At 33.8% G+C, this 25,823-nt stretch overlaps 1 protein-coding gene across 6 annotated transcripts in view; it reads left to right on the forward strand.

The window, feature by feature from the left end:
- The window catches only part of LOC145291201 (polypeptide N-acetylgalactosaminyltransferase 5-like), a 568,917-nt gene that overhangs the window by 366,702 nt on the left and 176,392 nt on the right, over positions 1-25,823 (forward strand). The gene's annotated exons all lie outside the window — the stretch shown is intronic.

Here is a 25,823-nt window from a genome sequence, read left to right on the forward strand (position 1 = left end):
TTGCAGCAATCAGCTTTTTCTTTTTTTCTTTTCTTAAATCCACAAAAATGTGGATTTCTGTTTAAACCTCTAGAGCTTCCCATGATTATGAATACTCAGTTTTTCGGTTTAAATACTTTTTTTTTATATCCTCACTTTATTACATAGCTAGAAGATGTACCCAGCGTTGCCCGGTATTAAATGTAATGTTAAATTCCCTTAAAAAAAAAAAAATGGAGCAAAAAAAAAAAAACTAAAATGAAAAGAAACTGAGGACTGTGTATGCGAGTATTGTTTTTACTAAATAGTTCACTTCTTGTAAGTAAAAAAATATATATATATACTCAAGCTGAGATCAAAACCAAAAGACTGAATCAAGCATGATAACCATTAGACCAGCTTGACACAATCTTTAAAAAGTGTTTTCAACCCTTGTATAACAGTTTACAAACAGATAAAAATCTGATGACCTGCACAAACTAATTTTTCAATTATGGCCCCTTAACAGCTCTTTTTTCTGTATGAAAACCAATTAAGAAGTTTTCCACATGACTGATTACCCTATATACCAAATTTCAAGTTGGTACATAAAAAATTCATCGAGTATGTAGGCTGAGAATTGTCCTTACACACACACATTCTCACTTTTATATATAAATTAGTCAATCCTTGACCCTAAATTAACACAGATTTCGTTAGAAGTTAGAGCTCTGCTTTCTAGCCATTTTATGTACTAATTAAAGGGAAGTAACTCTGATTTCTTTTTCATAAAGTTATTTCCCTTATGCCAACTCATTCCTCAAGTATTCTCTAAAAATGTGTGTGTGTGTGTGTGTCCAGAAAGAGGCATGGGCTGGGAAAGGAAGAAAGCAACCGAGGTGGGAGGAGAGATAAAAATGTTAATAGAAATATGTTACATTTTTGCCCCGGGGACAACGCCACATAGCCGTGCTAGTTAAACAGAAAATGTAATCTTCAAATTCGTTCATGTCAGAAATATCTTTACGCCTGTCTTATTGTCTTACATAATGTGAAATAATTCCACTCAAGAAAGTGAAGTTAAAGAAAATATGTTGTTTTTGTTATCTGTCTGTTACTGTTGTACATTTTTAGCATTGCTGATGGCAATAAAAAAAAAAACTCCAGTTACCTCCCCTTTTTTCCACTATAAGAAGAAAAGAAAACAGAAAAAAAAGCAAACTTGTTTGTTCACACGTATAAAGTGGATATAAATTCTTATCTGTAATTTGATTAGTTTTATGAAAAATAAAAATAAAAAGAATTAAGTCTTAAAGGTATAATTTTATTCATGAATAGAAAAGTTGTCGTTTCCATCTGCTGGTCGATAGATCTTAGGTTCACTCAAGCTATGGGTTACTTGTGCAATGTAGAGACGGAATGGTTAGTAGGAAATAAATAAGCAAATAAAAGGTGCGGCGAACTTTAAATTAAAATAAATCACACAAAAATATTTTTATATACAAATGGTATATTCCAAAGATTAATTTTTAGCATTTATAATTTAAATGCCACTAGCAGGGGGAAGGATACTCGGCTTTGACCGGGTGTAAAATACGCTTAAATATTATATTTTAATTTGTCCAGATGTTGTTATTATAGAGTCGAGATTTCAAAAGTAAAACAAAAACATTTAGGTGCCATCAGCTAGAATTGAAACCGAAACTGTAGCATTCAAAGCTGGTGACGTTACCACTGTACCAACGTGATACACATGTAAACCGATCAAAAAATAAACTCAAAATATTTAATGATTTTTTTTATTTTAACTGGCTAAAAAAACATAAAAGAATGGTCAAAAAAATTCCAATCATTTGAGACCCGTAATACCGCTTTGCAATTTAATTTTGGAAAAGATAGAGTTTGAAAATATGGAGACAGACAGGCAGGCCAACATATAGCTGTTTATATATTAGATTTTGGGCACATGACACCAGCGGCTCACACATATATGGCATAATCTAGAGCAGGGGTCCATTGAATATTTCTGGGGGTCCACAGGCAAAACATAACAGAATGGGGGTCCACACCGATATTTTGGTAGTCCATGAAGAAAACCAACTCAGAATAGTTTTTATTATTAAGAATTTAATTTCTACTGTCTGATCGCCATCGACTTGACCATGGAAGAAACATTGTAATATTGTAATACAAGATATTGGTAAAGAATTATTATCACTTTAATTTAGATTATTATTATTATTATTATTATTATTATTATTATTATTATTATTATTATTATCATTATTATCATAATTATTGTAGTTGTTGTAGAATTTGCATTAAATTAGTTTTCATTTAAAAATAAAGCTTAATTTTATAATATTTCTTTGATTATTAAAACCTCAAAATTTATATTAGTGAAAAATAGAAGATTGTCTTATAACTAATAGTTATGAAGGGGTCCACCAAGATAAAAAGAAGGGAAAAGGGGTCCATGAGTAAAAAAAGGTTGAGAACCACTGATCTAGAGGTTCATTTTTCACAAACTCTATGCATTAAATTAGGCTGTATTTCAGTAATAATGCGTCCAATGTTGTCTTTAAAGTGGTCTGTTTTGTCTAGCTTATTAATGTATCCATAAGACTTTCATATCCCGAAAGTAAATCTATAAATATAAAAGCGAAAATGTATGTTTGTATGTGTGTATGTATGTTTGTATGTGTGTTTGTATGTATGTATGTATGTTTGTATGTGTGTTTGTATGTGTGTTTGTGTGTGTGTGTGTGTGTGTGTGTGGTAAATATGTATGTATGTATGTTTGTATGTGTGTTCGTTTTTTCTGTATGTCTACAAAAGGCTTTTTTTCAGAGAAGCGGTCGGTCGGTTCACAACTTTTTAAAACTTTTTATATCACATATAAATCGTAATATCCCACATTTAACAATGAAGCTCGCCTGTCTATTTAATTTGCTCGATTTCGGGAAGGTAAATATTCAACATTTGTCGCTCGCCGCATGTGGGTTAGTCTTTTTCCTATAACATCTTGGGGGGAAAAAAAAAGCGTTCCGCAGTAAATGAAATACTATCCCGCAGTCAAACTTGACCTCATTAACTCATTAAAATCAGCACCTGCCAAATCCAAGTAATTAAATAAATTCAAACGTGTTTCCGTTAGCATCTCGCAGTGGGGTAATGGTTAACGTCGCATGTTTTTTTTTTCACACTTTAATTTACAACTTTGCCTCAAGGGTTCGGGTTCGATCCTCATACTTACTTTTTTTTTTTAACCCCCACCCCCACCACCCACTCCCACCCCAGAGTTTCCACACACAGCTCCAAACACACGGGCAACGCCGGGTACCCCTCTCTAGTAATCTAATAAAGTTAAATCGCACAAATGCGGTGGTGAGTTGCAGGTCCATTTTATGCAATTATTTATTCATCGAATGTTTCTCTCAGTAAATTGATCGTATCATGTGCTGTATGGTATGTGGCTCCATCCTGCTGAAATCACATAATGAATTGCCAAACAAAGCTGAAGTCAAAACCGATAGCTGCTAAATCTGCAATTAAATAAAAACTGAACTGTAGTTTAAAGTTTGCTGCCTCTCAGAAAAATACCCTATATTTATGCTCTCTAGCAGGGCAGGTGTGAAATGTAAGCACGGTATTCTGAGTTGGTTTATTTATTTCTCTCCCACGACGGGAAGATGTGACACAAGGGTCGGAAAGTGGTCCAATTGATCATTAGGTGTATCTTGTCAAACTTGGGTATCTTTTTGTCTAACTCGGGAATCTGCACGGAATTTCGAACAGAACCCTTTATTTAATCCATGGGTATAGCATGTTGTCATTCCGTCAGCCATGACTTAGTAGAGGTCCTAAGTAATTCACGGTTGTATTTTGAGTGCCATCCGCACTGAGGATTGAACCTTCAACCTCCAGAAGAGTGTAACTTTACTATTGAAATATTTTATCCTCCATGCCACAAGTCCTTGCAACAGAAAGATTCCAAAGTTCGACAAGATACACCTGAAGAAGGTCGAAGGTTACATCAACTGAAACAATAGATTGAAGAATACAAATAATCAATCCTCATCTCCAAAATTTAGAAACGAAGGAAAATATTGAATAGAATGAGAGAAAGTGGGCTCTCTCTACCGTGCTAGAAAGCTACTTACACCTGACAGTATCCTGTACCTCTACAAAACCACCATTCTCCTATGTATGGAGTGCTGTTGTCACATTTGGGCTGGGGCATCTGCCATTATTCTCTCGCTCCTAGACAAAGTTCAAAAAAAGAGTCGTCAACCTGATAGGTCCTGAACTGTCATCTAGGATTCAGCCTCTGTCCCATCGGCGAGATGTTGCATCCTTCTGCCTGTTCTACAAGTATTTTAATGGTGAATGCTCTGACGAACTACGAGCACTTATACCTCCTCGACGTGAATACAACCGACAAACCCGCCAAGCAGCAAAATCCCACCCCATATGCAGTAGTGATCCCTAGATGTAAGAAAGCCTTCTACTCCAATAGTTTCTTTCCCAGAAATGCTAGACTTTGGAACTCCCTTCCGGATTCCTGCTTTCCCAACTGTACTGATATGCAGAAGTTCAAGTGTAATGTAAATAAACATCTTGCTGCTCATGATATCCCTGCAACTTATGTCCCCGATAGTAGCCCATACATCAAAGTGGCACTGTGCCTTATTTGGGGTGAAAATTGAATTAAAAGTAAAATAATAATAATAATAATAATAATAATAATAATAATAATAAACATATTTTAATTGAATGTGAAGTGTGTTAAAAAAATAAACATTCCCAGGGAACATAAATTGGAACAAATACCTTGAGGACATTGCAAAGGCTGCTGCAAAAAGATGTGTTCCTGTACCATACTAGAAAATTACTCGCACCAGGGAGTATCCTATACCTCTACAAGGCCACCATTCGCCTATGCATGGAGTATTGTTGTCACATCTGAGTTGCTGCATCTACCACTAGTCTCTTCCTCGTTGACAGGATCCAAAAAAGGCTCTCAAATCTAATAGGTCCTGCACTGTCAACTAAGCTCCAATCTCTGTCCCATCACCGCAATGTTGCATCCCTGTGCCTGTTTTACAAGTGCTTTATTGGAATGTGCTTTGATGAAATAGTACTTGTGCCTCTGCCACATAGGTACTCCCCTCTTGACAAACCCATTTAGCAATAAAATCCAACCGTTCCTTAGATGCTGGAAAGGTATCTAATAGCTTTTTTCCTCAGACTGTTAAACTTTGGAATCCCCCCACCCCAGTTACTTGCTCCCCTGATTATACTGACATGCAGAAGTTTCAATGTAATGTAAACCAACATCTTGCTCATCTCCTAAACATGATCTCAAATAGTAGCCCCTTACGTCCTTGTTTGGGGTAACCATGACTAAAAAAAAACAAGTGAAACATGTATGGTCCCCCCTGAGTGTACAGTGAATGAGCCATAAAAAATGACTTACTTCAGCATCTGTTCCTGCCCTTCATTTAGCCCCAAAGTCCCCAAGGGACGTCAAATCCTGGTGAAAATGAACAAACGGTGCAGTTTTAGGCCTTAACAAATGTAAATTTGAGTTCTGCATTATGCAAAAAAAAAAAAAAATGGTTAATTCAATCATCCCCCCCCCCTCCATTTAGCCCCAAAAGTCTCCAAGACCTTAACATGTTAAAATTTGAATTCAGCACCATACAAAACTACTAAATAGACATACACAGAAAATTTTGGACAAATATGGTAAAATAGCCCCCAAAAATGGAGTGTTTTTATTAGCCCTAAAAGAGCCCCTGGGGCACACCCAAGAGTTATCGCGAAGTATAGACAAACAAAATTATATAGAAATCAGTTAGTTACAACTTTTCAGAAAGTTTTATAAACATCCAAGGCATCAATTTTTTTAATAAGAACAAAAGTGTCAATTTTAGCCATTTTAACCCGAAAAGCACCTTTAGGGGGGCAACCGGAGTTTTCCCAGAAAATCCGTTCTGTTACTTTTTTACTCATATCATGTTTAATGTTTGTGCAATATTTAAAAAAATTCCAAGGCATAGTTATTGTGAAAAGTGCGGACAGACGAATGGACAAGGGTGAGTTGGCAGGTCCGTCCTCCTTTTGTTGTGGGAACGAAAAATGTTTTAAATGAATAATAAGCATCTTAAACAACAAAACACATTTGAAGTGTTCGACTGAGCTTCAATCTATGGTCCCTCTTAGCCAATATTTCACAACAAAAAAAAACATTCTAGTCGAAATCACTATCAATAAATCCCCCCCTCCCACCTCTATCAGTGCCTAGACCTAAACATAAATTCCATAAACAAAGCTTCTTTCCCAGAATTGCATGCCTGTGGAACTCTGTTCCGTTGGTCTGCCTTTCCAGCTGACTACAATATTGTCGTCTTCAAGTCCAACATAAACAAGTTCTTATTGAACTGTCCTCGTAAATAATCTAATTATACCAAATTACTGCTACAACCAATTTCTACATAACTGTCCCAATGACTACAATGCACACATTAACCTTTATCCTCGAGTGGCCTCCGGGTCTTGATATGTAGTAACCCCCTTTCTAAAAAAAAATTAAAAAAAAAAAAAGGAAAGAATATATCAGAGCCATATTGTAGTACAACTTAAAGTGAACTTTGATATTTTCTTATTTAAAGAAGAGTTCATCGATTTTTATGAGCGCGCAAATTCGTTTTATTTTCAGTCTTTTAAAAAAAAACTAGCAGTTATTTTGCACTGTTAACATCTGTTGCACAATTTTTTAAAAGTTTTTCTTCACTTTGATAATTAAAAACAAAATTTTTTTTTCGCATATCATTTGGATTCTTCAGACAACTGTTCTCATCTTGAGGGTCATTTTCACAACGTTTCGGTCGATGTAACCTCCAACTTTCTTCAAGTGTATCTTGTTGGACTCTGAAGGAAATTCTTTGCTTAACTCGGGAATCTACATTTCGAACAAAGCCCTTTATTTACGGAGGTAGCATGCTCTCATTCCGTTAACCATGATGATTGATATATATATATATATACTAGCAAAAGTACCCGTCGTTGACTGGGTTCAAAAACAGCCTACAGAAAATGGACTCTGATTTATGAAAGTATGATAGGTTATGAAAAGGAAGGGTTGTAAAGAAATAGCTTCGAATTTGGGGGTATCAAAACCGAAGCAAAATATGATGAAAGTAAAAATAAAATAGATAAACCCCATAATTTATTATACCATACCTGTTCACACTGAAACAGTTATCACAATATTCTGTGGATCTATATTAAAAAACCTTGTTAAACTTTGTGACATATTTCCATTCTATGGAGGTCAGGCACGAACGAACACTCCATTATTTTATTATACCATATTTCTTCAAACTGAAACATAATTATCAAAGTATACTTACGCAGATAGATATGAAAAGTTTTTATTAAAGTTTGTGCCTATTTCCATTCTATGGAGGCCAGGCGCGAACGCAGACCCCACAATTTTATTATACCATCCCTATTAAAGTTGAAACATACTTATCAAAGTATTCTTATGTACATCTATATCAAAAACACTTGTAAACGTTTTTTTTAAATTTTTTATTTCCATACTTTGTGAACCAGGCGCGTACGCAGACCCCACAATTTCAATGAACCATCATTATGCCAGATCAAACCTACCCATTCCTGTGTCTCGGTACATCTTCTATCATTTTATGTGATCAGTTTTCTATAACAGTCAACCATATAGGAGCCTATTCGTGACCAGACACACACACAGATGTTCAGCTTTATATTATAGATATATTAGTGGGGCGATTCCAATATTTTTTCCGATTCGATACAATTACCGATTCTGTACTAAATTCCCAATTACGATTCTTTATAAATCTAAATATTTAACTATAAAAGTGTTATTTTGTCCCGATTATTGTAAAAACACATCTTAAATGTGCTTATATTTTCTCAGACGTAAAAACACACTTGTGAGGGGGTGTTCTAGAGATTTTAGTCATACTGGAGGTTTAAATCAATAAATATTTATTATTTTATTATTACTACAAGCAGTGGAAGATGTTTTTTAACCCAAAATTAAATAAGAAAGATAATTTAAGGAGTCGGTTTTGGCATCGGAAAATAGGCTAAAATTTTTCCGATACCGATTCCAGTACCCCAAAAAGCTCCCGATTTATCGTCCCAACACTATATATATATATATATATATATATATAATCATGTGTGTTTGTGTCATTAGGAATTTGAGATGTATGAGTTTTTGACTTTTGTAACACAATTATGAAAAATCTACAAAAATGAAAATCTGTCCAAACATTGATGATAAAAGGATAAATATGTTCCTCATCCGTGAACAAATTCTTTGGTGTGCTTAAAATTCTGTGACAAATGCCTGTTGTAGCAGATTTATCCCCCCCCCCCCGCAAAAGTGGTTCACATGTCTATCAGGTTTCCATTGATTTTCAACCTCGTATTTTTCCTTTCTTTCCTTCCCCCAATCCCCCCCCCGTTCTCCACCTCCATCCGTTCCACATCTCCACCCCGCACCCTGCTACAGCTTAACTGATAAGCCTCTTACAACACAGTGGTGGACAGATGGTTTTGAAATATAATCAATGTGGCATTTAGATGCTATTTTCTGTTCTGGAATTCAACATCTGTGCAAAGGACAGGTCTAAACAACAACAACAAAAATGTTCTGTTGATCAGTGGTTGGAGAAATCAGATCAGCTGATTAGGGGTCACATGGGGTTGACCTTATCGCAGTTGCCATCTATGTGGCAATTTATTCTGTGTTCACATCTTGTTTCTTCTCTACACCTTGGACCACTGATTATAGTGTCATTAGCTACAATTCAAACAACGCTCTCCATTATTCTTTTCTTATGAAATTATTGGCCTTCGTTTAGTATGTTTTCTTTTTTCTTTTTTTGAGGGCGTGGCAGTTCCGTTTGAAATTCCATGCAGATTCTTGAGTTTGACAAGATAACATTCAAGATAAGAATAGTAGTTCGAAGAATGCAAATAATACACATGAATATTTGAATATTATGTGTGCGTACATAAATTTATTACCCACACAGCAGCAGCTGTATAGCGCAATGGTGAGAAGCCTTGACTGTCATTTGGGCGGTCGAGTTTCGATCCTGGCTTGAGGCAGTTGCCTGTCTAGCTGCACTGATGAGCTGTGAAACAGCAAAACAGTACTGTATGTGACTGACTATATATATATATATATATATATATATATATATATATATATATTAAATTTATTTATACAAACATTAATGGCTACATATGTGCATACATGTTTCTGTAATCACTCGCGTTGGGGGATACTATATATATATTGTAATATCACGTATGTTTTATAGCGTGCTCAAATCAGATCTTGTTCTGTTCAGGCTTCACATCAATATCGTCCTACCAAATACGGAAGTATTTTGAACAATAAAAAAATAAAATAAAATGAGAAAACGTTCTCCTGCACAGGCGATACATGCATCTGTTTTGTTCCTGCAATTTATTCACAGTTTATAAAATTAGATTAAAAAACCACGTCCTCTCCTGAAAAAAATGAGTCTACACAAAAAATTCCGTTTATCTCGACATTGTTTCCAGTCGTCTTGAACCTCCACTTGCCTCTGGTATTTAACAATGTCGACTCAGGAGAGGTGTGGTTGGAGATTGTCACAAAAATACTAAGTGCACGCACCCTTATAGGGGTGGGGGTATCCATAGCCTGTTAAAACTGGAAGAAGCCACCATATAAATCACCGTGTTTGATATTGAGAAGTTGTTAAGTGTTGAGACATTATGTTGAACAAAGATGGCGGCAGTAAATCAAATCGGCAAAGGATCAATGCAGTCCCGAGTCAAGTGTAAAGTAATTCCTAGTAACAAAGATGGCAGCGAAGAATCAATGCAGTCCCGATCTTGAGTCGTTTCGAGACAGAGACGACGGTGAACTGATTGAATCCAATATTCGACATTTTTTATAACTTTTGAAGCTTCTGATTGGTTGATTGTTATAGCTGTGGTTATAAAAACGATCGTTGGAGTCATACCCTCATTATGAGTCAAGAACATTTTAACAGAAGTTCACCCTTTTTTTTTAATATTAAACATGGAGATTGATTTATACACCTGAAAAAGGTCGGAGGTTACATCGATCAAAACGTTGTGAAAATGATACTCAAAATGAGAACAGTAGTCTGAAAAATCCAAATAATACACATTGGTTCATTCACCAAAAATAGTACATCGGCTTGTATCGTAGATTGGAGCAGGCCATCGACATTGCCAACATTCATCATTATCATAAACTTCAGTGATTGCTTATGCTGAATGGCTTACTCTTCTTGCTGAACCATCCCTCTTAAATAATCAAATCATACCAAATTTCTACTACCAATGATTACTACGCTATTGTCCGAATGACTACCGTACACACATTAACCCTTATCCTCGAGTGGCCTCCAGGCCTTGTTAAAAAGTGGTGACTCCATTGTAAAACAAAAACAAAAAAAAAACTCTTGTTTTATTTTTGTTTTACTATTTTGCGTTTCAATCTCTGGGTGCTGCTTCGTTATAAGAACGAAAAATCAAAATTGAATTTCAAGTAAAACCAATGGTGTCTACTCAGTTGTCAGGTTGCAATAATGAGCATATCCAAAAATTATGAAATACAATAAGGTAGAGAATTAATTATTAATGAAAACAGTTTTCGGAGACAATTAGCAAAAATTGAATTTTGCTTTAAAAAAAAAAAACAAAAAAAAACTAGATGTTGAATTGTAAAGAAGGGAGCTAATAATTTTCTGGAAACTTAGGTCAAGTTAGCAAAACTCAAGTTTCGGTATTTGTCTTCGAAAACTGTTTTCATTAATAATTAATTTTCTGCATTATCGTTTTTCATAATTTTTGGATATGTTCATTGCTGCAGAATAACAATTATGTAAACACGATAGATAAAACCAAGAAAACTGACTTATTTGATAATTTTTTTTCTTGTAATTATTTTTCTTCTCGATAATTTTTTATAAGTTTTTTTTTACTAATTTCGACTTGACACATAATTAAGTATTTTTCTTCTTTTTTTTTTTTTTACTTAACATGTATATTTTTATATCCAACTAGCAGGCCGTCTGGCGCTGCCTAGTCGTAAGATATGCTTAAATATGATATTTTAATTTATGCAAATTTCTTATTTATTATTATAGAGCATATATCTATTGATTATTATATTGTACCCAATATATAGTAGTGATGATATCATAACTAAAAATAATATATATGACTTGGTTGCCCTCAGCTAGAATCGAAACCAAAACATACAACTCTCTATCCGCATTCCTTAGCCTGTGAGTCACACTCATACGCATATATATATATATATATATATATATATATATATATATATATATGTATATATATAATGTCATCCACATACAGTACTGTTTCATTGTATCAAAGCTCATCAATGCGGCTAGACAGGCAACTACCTCCAGCCAAACCCAACCACCTAAACAAAAGTCAAGGCTTCTCACCATTATGCTATACGGCTGCTGTGCGGGTAGTGAATTAACAATGTTTTGACATCGTCCAAATACCTAAGCTCGATCTGTCTTACACAAAGAGCATCGCTTAATATGCTAATGGCAGTTTGTATATCACTTTCCAATATGCTCAACCCAAAATAGGGAGTCATCCACATACAGTACTGTTTCACTTCACCTGTCATCCCTTGATTCAGATGGAATCGCCCGATCATCAAAGACAAAATTCCAGCAAACACAGCCAGACGGTCCACAGAGTTGTATAATTGTATAGATTATAATACACAAGCACCTCATTATTTACTAGCCTAACCTATCAGATGGTAAAATTAGACACCTGATTTAGTTTTTATTGTTAGGTAAAATAAATTTTATTATTAGGTTAAATCAATTTTACTTCGGTTAAATCAATTTTACTGTTAGATTAAATCAATTTTATTGTTAGGTAAAATAAATTTTACTGTTAGATAAAATAGATTTTACTATTAGATAAAATAGATTTTACTGTTAGATAAAATAAATTTTATTGTTAGGTAAAATAGATTTTACTGTTAGATAAAATAAATTTTATTGTTAGGTAAAATAAATACTTATGGAATAAATAAAACTGTAATTTTTCTTTCTAGTATAAATGAAACTGAAAATATGAACTGTCCTTTTTTTTTTAAATATTTAGGTGAAAGTACAGAATAGTTTAAAAAAAACAACCTGTCCCTTTTCTGCATAAGTGCCTTAAAAATATATACTACTATTATATTTTAGTAGTAGTATTAATAATAGTTGTAGTATTAGCAGTAGCAATAGTTTTAGTAGTAGTAGTAGTAATAGTAATAGTACCTATTTACTATGACTCCCCACGGGACAGAGTTAGACACCAGGGTCGTTTTTTAACGTGGAGAAAAGGTACAAAAATAAAAATTGTCTCAGTCGTGAAGGATTTCTCCTCCACAGAAAGAGAACAAGAAATAGAAGTGCAGCATCTGAAGAACAGATGGTATTTATTTGCTCCCCCACCGAGCAAATTAGGCACAAGGCCGATTTTTAAAGTGAGGAGTGAAGGGGAAATGGGGACCAACTCCCCGGGGAGTAGGGGAGCTGGATAGTGACAATTGGTATGAAGGGTTGCCCCTACATTGACCAAGGTCTTATATGTGGAGTTGCCCCCACATATGGTCTTTGCTTGCAGTATCTGTCAGAACAGATACTACACTTTGAGATATTAAATCTTTTATTCATGTTAAAAAATACAGTAAAATTAACGGTGAACAAAAAACTTATACTACACTTTGATCTTGGCCCGAAGGCCAAGGAGTAGCGTGTGGCCTGTTTATGTATGATTGCTCAGAAGCGATACAGAATCCTCTTTCAGCGTTGTACGTAATGTATTAAAGTTGAAGAGAAAAATACCATATGTGTTAGGTTGTAATGAAAAACGAAAGCCAGAAAGTACATGGAAAAAAGTGTGCATGGTGTGAATATGCTGATTAAATAATTGTGTATCTGTGTTTTCAAACCTTCTCTACCACCAATAGCAATGGCCAAAGACTCTTTATCTGAAAATACATCTTTTAAACTCCTCGGCCTAACGCTCACAGGAAACATGAGTTGGAACAATTACATTGAGAGTATTGCCAGGACCGCTGCAAAGAAGGTAGGTTCTCTCTACCGTGCTAGAAAGCTACTAACGCCCGAAAGTATCCTGTACCTCTATAAGGCCACCATTTGCCCATGTATTGTTATCACATTTGGGCTGGTGCATCTGCCATTAGTCTCTCACTCCTAGACAAAGTTCAAAAAAAGAGTCGCCAACCTAATAGGTCCTGAACTGTCATCTAAGCTTCAGCCTCTGTCCCATTGACGAAATGTAGCATCCCTCTGCCTGTTCTACAAGTACTTTAACGGTGAATGCTCTGACGAACTGCAAGCACTTGTACACCCTCGACGTAAATACCCCCGACAAACCCGACAAGCAGCTAAATCCCACCCCTTCACAGTGGAGATCCCTAGATGTAAGAAAGCCTACTACTCCAATAGTTTCTTCCAGAACCGCTAGACTTTGGAATTCCCTTCCGGGTCCCTGCTTCCCTAACTGTACTGACATGCAGAAGTTCAAGTGTAACATGAACAGACATCTTGCTGCCCAACTCCCTACATATTACCCCTGTAGCTTATGTTCCTGATACTAGCCCCCTACATCAAAGTTGCAATGTGCCTTGTTTGGAATGAAAATGCAATAAAAAAAAAACAACTTTTTTTAAAAGTAAACTATATAATTTACTTGAATTACGGTTTTATATTTGAATAAAGTAGTAACAGCTATAGATAAAAATAAGTTCTTATTTGGTTAAATGTATCCGAAATTTTTTTTTTTTTTTTCTTTTACATGGTAGTCACCACTTATCAAGGCCCTGAAGCCACTCGGAGATAAGGGTTAATAAAAAAAAAAAAAATTGCCACTGCAAATGTTTTTATCATGTTCGAAAATTCAAACTATTTTAAGGAAAGACTTGTTTTAATGCTAATGTGCATGTCGGACTGCTGATTGCCATGTATTCTATCATTCTGTTAAACTAAGCATGAAAGGGGAGTGGTTGTTAAAATTTTTACTCTAACGTAATATGTAATAAATAACTGCATTTAAAAAGGTGAATAATTTTTTTTGTGTGGGTATGTATGCTTAGAATAAAAATACTTAATTTCAGATTCCGTGGGAGGACTTAATTTAATAAGGATAATATATTTGCAACTACCTATGTGGTGAGATTAAGTATTTGAGAGAGTGAGTCAAAGAGAATAAAATGTAATATTTAATAAACGGTGACAAAATATGTGTGAATTTTAATCTGAAATCATTCTTTGATTATAAGTCAATTATTCTCTTGTAATCCTCTGTAGTAGTTTGCTTCCGAGAATTTACTTTAGTTCTATACGGTTCGTACACTCTTGAACAGTCCTTGAATTTTAACTTTTGCCTTAAAAAGGCCTTATTTTTATCATTACCTTGAAAAATCCTTGAGAATATGGAAGATGTCTTGAAAACTTCTTGAAAAGGATTTGAAAATTGTATTCTTTATGTACAGTAAAAATTTGTGTCAAAATATTTTAAAAATCGAAATAAATACTATTGAATTAATTTTTAAATGTCAATAAAAATAACATTAAACTATTGTTTAAATAATGAAAATAAAATCGAAATCCATCGTTCTGAAATTGCGTGGTAGTATTGTAGATATAAGAGTTACGTTCCTTTTATCATGAAACTAGTCGAGGTAGTTTCATGATAAAATAATTTCCTTGCACAATCGGAGCTCATCAATGGCGACCCCTTTCCACCCCCCACCCCCGAAAAAAAATGTGATAATTTAAAATTAGGCCGGCCAGGCTAAAAATGGGGACAAAACAGCAGCAATCTTGGTTGGAAATTAAAAGCCATAAAGAAAGTTAATATTTGAGATGAAATAAAAAGCATTTAAAACTACTTTAAAAAAAAAAAAAAAAAAAATGATGCAGGTAGGCTGCAAAGTAACTGTTATTGGCTATTTGTTGTATATTTGATTTTTGTACCACTTTTTTATTGAATCGCTGTGGATTGTAAAACAAACCCCAAATTTTGTTTGGAAAACTAGAATTTTGTCTGGCGAAAGCCTTGAAAATGGACATTGAAAATCTGTATGAACCCTGTTTTAATAATATTGTAGGGATCATCAGTTGATTACCATAAAAACTTTTTTAGGATTTAAAAAAAAAAATGCATATTAAATCATGACTCCTCAGCAGTGTTGATCAAACACCACCTCCCTCAAAAGCGTGTGTGTGTGTGTGTGTGTGTGTGTGTTAGTATTGGGATGATTAATTGAGAATTGGAAAAATCGGAGCTTTTTGGGGAATTGGTATTGGAATTGAAAAAATTGAGCCTATTTTCCGATGCCAAAACCGATTCCTTAAATTATCTTTTTTCATTTCATTTTGGTTTAAGAAACATCTTCCACCGCTTGTAGGTATAATATAGTAATAAATATTTATTGTTTTTAAACTTCCAGTAAGACTAAATTCTCTAGATCACCCCCTCACAAGTGTGTTTTTACGTTTTAGAAAATGTAGGCACATTTAAAATGTGTTTTTACAATAATCAGGACAAAATAACAATCTTATGGTTAAATATTTAGAGATTTATAAAGAATCGGAATCAGTAATTTAGCACAGAATCGGTAATTTTATCGGGATCGGGGAAAAATATTGAATTGCCCCATTATTAATATATATATATATATATACATATATATATATATATATATATATATATATATATATATATATATTATCTTCCACTTATCTAGTGTTTCCTTTTCAGATTAAATATGTTTTTAAGTCATTTCGATGTGTTTTTTAACATGTTTTATTAACTGTTTGCTCGTATATATATATATATATATATATATATATATATATATATATATATTAATGATGGGACGATTCCAATATTATATATATTGTCGGATGTATAATTCTGTGTTTGATTCTTTGTTCATATTGCTTTTCCATACCGTCCTGCGAATCCAGTTTCCATCGATTTCATCAACCATAATTCAAATGTAGGAAATGTCCTCCATTGGAATATGTCTTCAAGACAAACAGAAAATAAACCATTTTTAGTGATCAACTTGTATGACTTGCTCCCTTTTCTCTCTCTCTCTTTCTCTCTCTCTCTCTCTCTCTCTCTCTCTCTCTCTGCTAGTCACAGGTGGTCTACTCACTCTTGATCATCCTCTCCTTCCCCTGACACGTCATAAGCGTTCGATATTACTTACCACAGCAGCTGTTCAGATCATTGCTATTTTGTATTTACTTACTACTTTATTCAATCATTTTTTTTTTTTGTTTCTTTTCATTTGATGTTTTCTGCTGTGAGATTTTTTGATTTACTCTTCTTCGCTATTAGTGATGGGACGATTCCAATATTTTTTCTTGATTCCGATATAATTTCTGATTCCGTACTAAATTCCCAATTCCGACAGAATTACCAATTCTGATTCCGCTCCTTTATAAATCTGTAAATATCTAACAATAGTGTTGTTATTTATTCCCGATTAGTGTAAAGACACATGGTAAATGGGCAGATATGTTCTCAAACATAAAAATGTGGGGATTGTCTATCGATTTTACTTTTACTAGTTTAAAACCAATAAATATTCAATCCTTTATAACCTGGTTGAACTAATTCGTTCAGTCGTAAATAAATTAACATAACAGCATAAATAAAGTGGGATTTGATTCAAACACGCCTTGTACGTATTAGTTCGGTATCTGGGTGGATGCCAGATACCTCCAGATTGAAACTGTCGATTGCTTACATTTAGTATACCGCCATCTGTTTCAGAGAATATATGTATTTGTGTGTGTGTGTGTGTGTGTGTGTGTGTGTGTGTGTTATATAAAGATCTGTTTTTTTTTAGCGATATTAACAGCTTTATATATATATATATATATATATATATATATATATATATATATATATATATATATAAGATCTGTTGTTTTTTAGCGATATTAACAGCTTTGAAACGTTTACTTTTTTTTCTGCTACCTTATGGCACGTATTTTTATTTTTATTTTTTTTAAATACTAGTCTGGGTGCCTGGCGTTGCCCGAGTGTTTGGAGGTGTGTGTTGAGCAAACAGATAAAAGAAAAAAAAGTGGTAGTAGGCAGGCAGGCTCGAACCCGTACTGTGAAGGAGGAAAAGAACATGCCAAAAAAACCATGACGTCTTTGCCGTGGCGTCCATCGCCAAGCTGGAAGTGACGAATGTTTAAATTAAGGCTAGTCAATCAGTTTCGAAAATATCGGCGAAAAAAGCGACCCCTCCTTGTAGAAAAGTGCCCAGTTCAGGGTGAAGTAATATAATGTTTTTAGCCAATTTTTCAACATTTCCGAAAAGGCGAGCTTCAAAATGATACCGATCTCGTGAAAGCCGTCGCCTCTGTCGAAAGTTTTAGGAAGACATGCAAACATACATACATACATTTAAAAAGACAGGTGAGATTTATATTATAGATTATTACGTGCATAAAAGGCATACTCATGGGCATGCATGTTTCTAGGTCTCAGGCATCATCAGCATGGGTTAGAGCTAGGATCAAACTCATGACACCAACATCTCCTCTCACTCTCATTCTCTCTCTCTCTCTCTCTCTCTCTCTCTCTCTCTCTCTCTCTCTCTTATATATATATATATATATATATATATATATATATATATATATATATATATATATAAATGTGTGTATGGTACTTGTACAGTTTACTAAAGACATTAAAAAATGAAAATATCGAAAAAAAAAAAAAAAAAGGTTATATTGTACGCATCTGTTGGGAACTGAAGATCTCCGGGGGGAAAAAATTCACTTAATTTCATTAAGTAGTTTTTGTTTTACAGCGAAAAAACACTTTGTTATTATGCCGAGCAAAAGGTTCTATTTTTAGGAAGAAAAGCTAGTATTAAAGATGGGGAGGGAGTGTAGGCGCTCTGCATGGAGTTATCTCCTCGTGGCGTTTATAAACTCCAAACAAAAATTTAAAAAATAAATAAATAAGATGGCTGCCTTCAACGCACTCTCATAAAAACGTTTTGGGTTTGTTTTACTGTACACATAGATTCGAAAAAGTTGTCACAAAACAAATATATAGCAAATAAATGTTATCAAAGGCAAGATAAGTTACTTTTCTAACTAACTGGATATGTTTTTAGTGTTTATATTTAATGTAACATGTTTATTCAGCTCGAAAAACATACAGTGTTTACCGATGTATTCGCATAAATATAACAAATCAAAAACTCCACCCTGGATGATCAAACAACCACACATAATATTAAAATTAAATAAATATCCCAAAACGAAAACCCACCCATCAACCTTCCATGAAGAACTACTTATCATCCAGAATACATACAAAGAATATACACAAATTTACACTGACGGATCAAAAGATGGAGATAAAGTAGGATGCGCAGCCATCCACAAAAAAATAAAACTAAAGAAAAGGCTCCCAAACGAATCTTCTATTTTCAGCGCAGAAGCAACAGCCATAGATTCGGCACTGAATATAATAACCAATGATGACCATCAAAAATATATCATATTTACTGACTCACTTTCAATACTCATATCTCTAAAAGAAAAAAAAATGACAAACCCACTTATTACAAAATTGCTAAACAAAATAGATGCCATAACCATGAAAAAAAACATTATCTTTTGCTGGATACCAAGCCATATCGGCATATACATGAATGAACAAGCAGATAAGGCAGCAAAGGAAACTCTGCAACAAAACCACATAAGTGGAAAAATCCCCTATACAGACCTAAAGACTAAAATAAACACATTTTTGAAGAGAAAATGGCAAGAAAACTGGAGCTCATGCACCAAAAACAAACTATTCCAAATAACACCAAATATTGGAACGAGAAACACCAAAAAGTTAACAAGAAAGGAAGAGGTAGTAATGACCAGACTGCGAATAGGTCACACTCACATCACCCACTCACATCTACTAAAAGGGGAGGAGACACCAAACTGTATAACGTGTCAAGAACCCTACACAATACACCATATACTGACAAACTGCATTGACCTTGAACAAATCCGAACAAAGTATTACCAAGAAAAAAATCTGAAAACAATATTAAACAAGATTGATCCCCAAAAAATTATCAATTTTCTGAAAGAAACTAAAATATACTCAAAAATATAAGGAAAGACCCCCCCCCCAAAAAAAAAAAAAAAACCTTAAGAAGAACAAACCAATATTTAACACAACATAACGAACCTTTCGGCATTAAATGACCCCAAAGTGGTTGATATGCCGTAAAACAGAACAAACAAACAAACATTACCGATGTATTCGAAAATTCCAAATGGCAGCCGACTCTCTCTTTGAAGCGGTAAGTTTGGGAAAATGAGTTATAAATAAGAAAAAAAAAACCAGCAAAATACTGTTAGAAACTCATTCAATATATGTTACCGTGACATAGGCCGACATATATTCGGCGGGTTTTTAACAGTATTCTGACTGTTTTTTATTTATAACTCCTTTTCCCAAACTTACCGTCTCCGAGAGAGAGTCGACCGCGACCGCCATTTTGAATTTTCGAATACATCGGTAAACACTTTGTTTTTCGAGCTGAATAAACATGTTACATTAAATATAAACACTAAAAACATATCCAGTTTGGCAGAAAAGTAACTTATCTTGCCTTTGATAACATTTATTTGTTCTATATTTGTTTTGTGACAACTTTTTCGAATCTATGTGTACAGTAATACAAACCCAACGTTTTTTTTTTCCGCTGTAAAAAAAAAAAAAAAAAAAAACTACTCGATCAAATTAAGTGAAATTTTTTTTCGGAGATCTTCAGTTCACAACGGATTTTCAATTTTTAATGTCTTGATTAAACTGTACAAGTATCATATATATATATATATATGTGTGTGTGTGTGTGTGTTGTGCGAATAAACCCGCTTCGTTACAAATCATTTCCATGCGACATTTGTTAATTTCAGTTATTTTCGTTGCTTTGGCGTTAACAGTTTACTTAGCGGCTTATGTTGGCAAATTGATATTGCTGACAGTTATGGCTGCCTGTAAACACAAGTTTTTTTGTTTTTGTTTTTTGTTTGTTTTTCTTAGCAAACAAAACGAGATTGTTTCCCTTGCTCTGTGTATACGCGCGCATGCAGGATTAAGACACCGAGCAAGCTGTTGCTTTCGTGGCTAGATTTATGACCATTTTTTTGTTACTTTCCATTCATTTTTTTTTTATGACACATGTCAGATTTTAATCAAGAACCAAATTTCAACTTTTAACTAACAAAAAAAAAAAAAAACATACTATACAATGTGTTTAAAAATTGGGGGGGGGGTTATATATGGATATTTATGTGTTCCCCCACCGAGCAAATTAGGCACAAGGCCGATTTTTAATGTGAGGAGTGAAGGGGAAATGGGGACCAACTCCCCGAGGAGTAGGGGAGCTGGATAGTGACAATTGGTATGAAGGGTTGCCCCTCCTACATTGACCAAGGTCTTGTATGTGGGGTTGCCCCCACATATGGTCTTTGCTTGACACTTGTTGCCCAGGCCCCGAAGGGCCCGGACCAGGGGGTGTATATATATATATATATATATATATATATATATATATATATATATATATATATATATATATATATATATATATATATATATTACTATAACAGCAAACCGAAAAAGTGGTAAAAAATATGTAATAAGAAATAAATAATACCAAAGGCAAGATAAATTACTTTTCTATCTACCTGGATATATTATTTTTCATGTGTTTTAACTTATTTTAAAGCGCTTTTAAGTTTGACACACAAGCAGTGGCGTGTTAAGTTATAAACCTGCCCAATAAATGTCACGGTGACAGTTATTGTTTGGGTTTCTTTCAGTATTTTTATTTTTGGAGCTTTAAGCGATTATCGAGACTCCAAAGAGGATTCTCATGCCTGTCACTTTGTTCTCGTTCTAACTTAGTAACTCACTACGATTTGTGTACCTTGCAGCAATATCAGCTATATAGGAGGATTTATCTCCCTTACGACTTTATTTGTTATTTTATTTTTTTTTTATTTTTTTTTTTTATTTATTTTTTTTTTATTTATTTATTTTGTGTATAAGTTTAAAAAATACCCAGATAAATATATGATTCTCTTAAAATTCACTTAACTGCATCCTGGGCAACGCCGGGTAGACGCATCTATATGTCAGGATTTGTCTCCCTTAGAAGCAACATTTTATTTATTTTTTCTGTATAAGTTTTTAAAAAAATACCCAAACAAATATATGATTATATTCATTTTTTTTGTGGACTGTTATCCTCATCTTCATAGTTGTTTTTTCACCACGTTTCGGCCAACTCATCCTCTGGCCTTCTTCAGGTGGTTAACCACGATGGGATTGGAATGTTGAGCATTGTAGCTGTATCCCCATTAATTACTGCCTTTTATAGATAGATAGATAGATAGATAGATAGATAGATAGATAGATAGATAGATAGATAGGTGGTGGTGGTGGTGGTGGTGGTGGTTGTTGTTGTTGTTTCTTCGCTTCGCTTCGCTTTCGCCAACTAATCCTCTTGTCTGCTTTGGGTAGGATTGAAACCACTATCTTCAGACAATTCTCACCTGCAATTAGAGACTCAACACCTCTATCCACTGTGCAGGTGCCCATGGTGCAGTGGATAGAGGCGTGAATCTCTGATTCAGAGGATGAGTTGGCCGAAACTATGAAGATGAGGATAACTGTCCGAAAAAAAATGAATGCACAAATTATGAAGCCTCATTTAAAAGAATTCCAGAATATAAAAATAATATATAAATATATGATTCTCTTAAAATGACTTTACCACATCACGGACAATGCCAGGTACGCACATTTACAGAGGACCTGTATCGCTTAAACAAATAAAATGTTATTTCTTTTTCTGTATAAGTTTTAAAATAATGTTCAAACAAATAAAATATATAGTAGGATTTGTCTCCCTTACAACTAAAATTTTATTTCGTTTTTTGTATAAGTTTTCAAAAATACCCAGATAAATGTATGATTCTCTTAAAATTCACTTGACCGCATTTCGAGCACTGAGAGGGGAACACTTTTATATAGTAAGATGCATACAATTAAAATTGCATTTATTTTTCTGTATAAGGTTTAAAATAATGTTCAAACAAATAAAAATTAAAATGACTTTCCTACATCCTAGGCAACACCAAGTAGACACAGCTTGAAAAAAAAAAACTAAAAAAAAAAAAAACTAAGAGTCTAATTTGCGTTTAATATTCTTTACAACAGTTCTTGATAATCTTGATTTCGGCCATAATTAACCTTCAAGAAAGATATCAGTTGTAGATCTTATTTTTATTTCTGTTTCGATTGATTCCGTGTAAAATTAATTCATTGATAAATAGTGGATACATTCGAAAGGTGATCTTGATAAAATGATTTTATCTTATTCACCGTAAACATAAAATATAAACGTTGGCTTAAAAAAAAAAAAAAGAAAAAGAAAAAAGATTTCACGCCGATATACGTGAATTTCTTTTGTGATGGGATCACCTTCAGAAAAAGTTATGGCTAAATTCTAACAGGAATACGTAATTCACAATCCCAAGATTTTGTGGAGATATTGGAACGAGTTAATGGCCGCTTCCATCTGGAGATTACACGGACATTTCGACAATTACTCAAGAATATAAGGTGAAAAGAATATTAGAAAATGAATAAAAGAAAAACACTCATGAATTGCAAAATACAAATTAACTCCTCAAAAGGTACATACGAGGGGCCTTCAATAAGTTTCCAGACTTTTTTCATATAGGCACTTTTATTGATAGTACACACATGAAACTCTAGTCTTCTTCAAAGTAATCTCCTCCGGCTGCAATGCACTTGTTGTTTCGTTTCAACAACTTCTGGAAGGACCCATGAAAGTCCTCTCGTGGACATGTCAATGACCCTCATCACAGCCTCTTTCATCTCCTCAAGTGTCCCAGAACGACAACCTCTAAGGTTTTCCTTGAGCTTAGGGAATAACCAACAGTGGCAGGGAGCTAAGTCTGGACTATATGGAGAGTGAGGAACTGTCATGATGCCCATCTTTTTCAAATAGTCTGTGACATGTATGGAGTACACTTGGGACAAACTTTGTGTAGATCTTCCGTATCTTCAGTTTCTTGCAAATAATTGTGTGTACAGTTCCCACACTGACATCAAACTGTGTACTTATTATCTCTGTAAACACGACGGTCTTTAACCATTAAATTCTTTATTTGGCCAATCAACTCTAGTGTTCCGACTACCTTATTCCTCCCACACCTCTCATCATCCCTCACAGAATTCCTGGCTTCCTTGAATCTCTTATGCCACTCAAAAACTGAGGCTCGATTCATGCAAGGTGGTATAAAAGCATTCTGAAACATTTCATACGTTTTTGTGGCATTTTTTTCCAAGTTTAAAACAGAATTTTATTGCATATCGTTCTTGTAAAGTGTCCTCATACCCAGATGTCATTTTTGAAATTTATCAGCTGTGACAATCAGGCTTTAGTAAGGTGTATTCCAATTCCTGCTGTAGCTGTTCATTTGAACCTGAAATCACAAAAATAGGTCAGTCATTTCATAAAATATATCGCAATAACATACTGAATTTTCATGAGGCTACGACAATATTAAATGTCTGCACTAAAAACTCTAGAAAGTTATTGAAGGCACTTTGTACATAAGTGCATATCACTGTGCAGTCTGCATTCATCTATATAATATTCTGCTTGTTTTTTTTTATTTAGTTAGTCCGTACATTACGCTTTGAAAAAAGGCCAAATACAATTTTTGAAGACCAAACTGCTTTAGAAAAAGGCCAAATTCGCAAAATATAACTTTAAAAAGGCCAATCTGGCAATCCTGGACAAGAATATGAGAGTGACCTCTCTTCAATGTAGCTTTGCTTTCGAAAATCATAATAATAATAATAATAATAATAATATACGGTCAATGTTATAATAGGGTGAGAAAGGAACTTGTAATTTCGATGTGCATCGGTTTTTCACCAAAAACAGAAGTGAGTGAAACGTAAAAGAACATTTGAAAAAAACAAAAATAAAACTGGACAATAAACGAAGAACATTGTCTGCCAAGAGATACTAGATCCAAATAGTAAATTGAAGATTCTCTTACAATCTGATTTTATGTTTGTATTGAACTATGTAGCACAATATTATTTTTTGAGTATTTATTAGTACTTATTAAGTTATCTTATTTGGATCCGTTCTATATTTATACAAGGTGTTTAAAAAGATTGGGGGGGGTTATTTACAAGAACAACAAACCGAAAATGTAGTAAAAATATGTAATAACAAATAAATGTTACCAAAGGAAAGATAAGTTATTTTTCTACCTACCTGAATATGTATTTTTTATGTGTGTTTTAAATTATTTTTAAATTTGAAACACAAATAGTGGCATGTTGCTAAGGTAGAAATCCACCCAATAAAGTTATTGGTTAGATTTCTATCATTATTTTGTTTTATTTTCGAGCTTTGAGCAATTACCGAGACTCCAAAGATGCCAGTCATCTTGTTCTCGTTCTAACTTAGTAATTCACTACTACTTGTGCATCTTGCAGCTATATCAGCGATATAATAGGATGTGTTTCCCTTACAAGTAAAATTTTATTTCGTTTTTTGTATAAGTTTTCAAAAATACTCAGACAAATGTATGATTCTCTTAGAATTTGTTTGACCACATCCCGAGCACTGTCAGGTAAACACTTTTATATTGTAAGATTTGTCTCCCTTACAAATAAAATTTTATTTCTTTTTCTGTATAAGTTTTAAAATAATGTTAAAAAAAAAAAAATTAAAATTAAAATGTCGTAACTACATCCCGGGCAACACCAAGTAGACACAGCTTGAAAAAAAAAAAAACTAAAAACTAAAAGAGTCTAATTTGCGTTTAATATTCTTTACAACAGTTCTTGATAATCTTGATTTCGGCCATAATAAACCTTCAAGAAAGATATCAGGTGTAGATCTTATTTTTATTTCTGTTTCGATTGATTCCGTGTAAAATTAATTCATTGATAAATAGTGGATACATTCGAAAGGTGATCTTGATAATATGAGTTTATCTTATTCACCGTAAACATAAAATATAAACGTTGGCTTAAAAAAAAAGAAAAAAGAAAAAGAAAAAAGATTTCACGCCGATATACGTGAGTTTCTTTTGTGATGGGATCACCTTCAGAAAAAGTTATGGCTAAATTCTAACAAGAATACGTAATTCACAATCCCAAGATTTTGTGGAGATATTGGAACGAGATAATGGCCGCTTCCATCTGGAGATTACACGGACATTTCGACAATTACTCAAAAATAAAGTGAAAAAAAAATAACATAAATAAACAACACACTCGTGAATTGCAAAATACAAATTAACCTCTCAACGGCACATACATAAGTACATATTATCGTGCAGTTTGCATTCATCGATATAATATTCTACTTGTTTCTTACTTAGTTAGTCCGTACGTTATGCTTTAAAAAAAGGCCAAATACAATGTTTGGAGGCCAAAGTGCTTACGAAAAAGGCCAAATTAGCAAAATTTAGCTTTAAAAGATCCAATCTGGCAATCCTGCCAATATGAGAGTGACCTTTCATTGATGTAGCCTCGTTTTCGAATATCATTATTATAATAATATATGGTCATTGTTGTAA

This window comes from Euprymna scolopes, chromosome 12 (genome assembly GCF_053919585.1).
Source record: "Euprymna scolopes isolate OS-2025 chromosome 12, ASM5391958v1, whole genome shotgun sequence".
NCBI lineage: Eukaryota > Metazoa > Mollusca > Cephalopoda > Sepiida > Sepiolidae > Euprymna > Euprymna scolopes.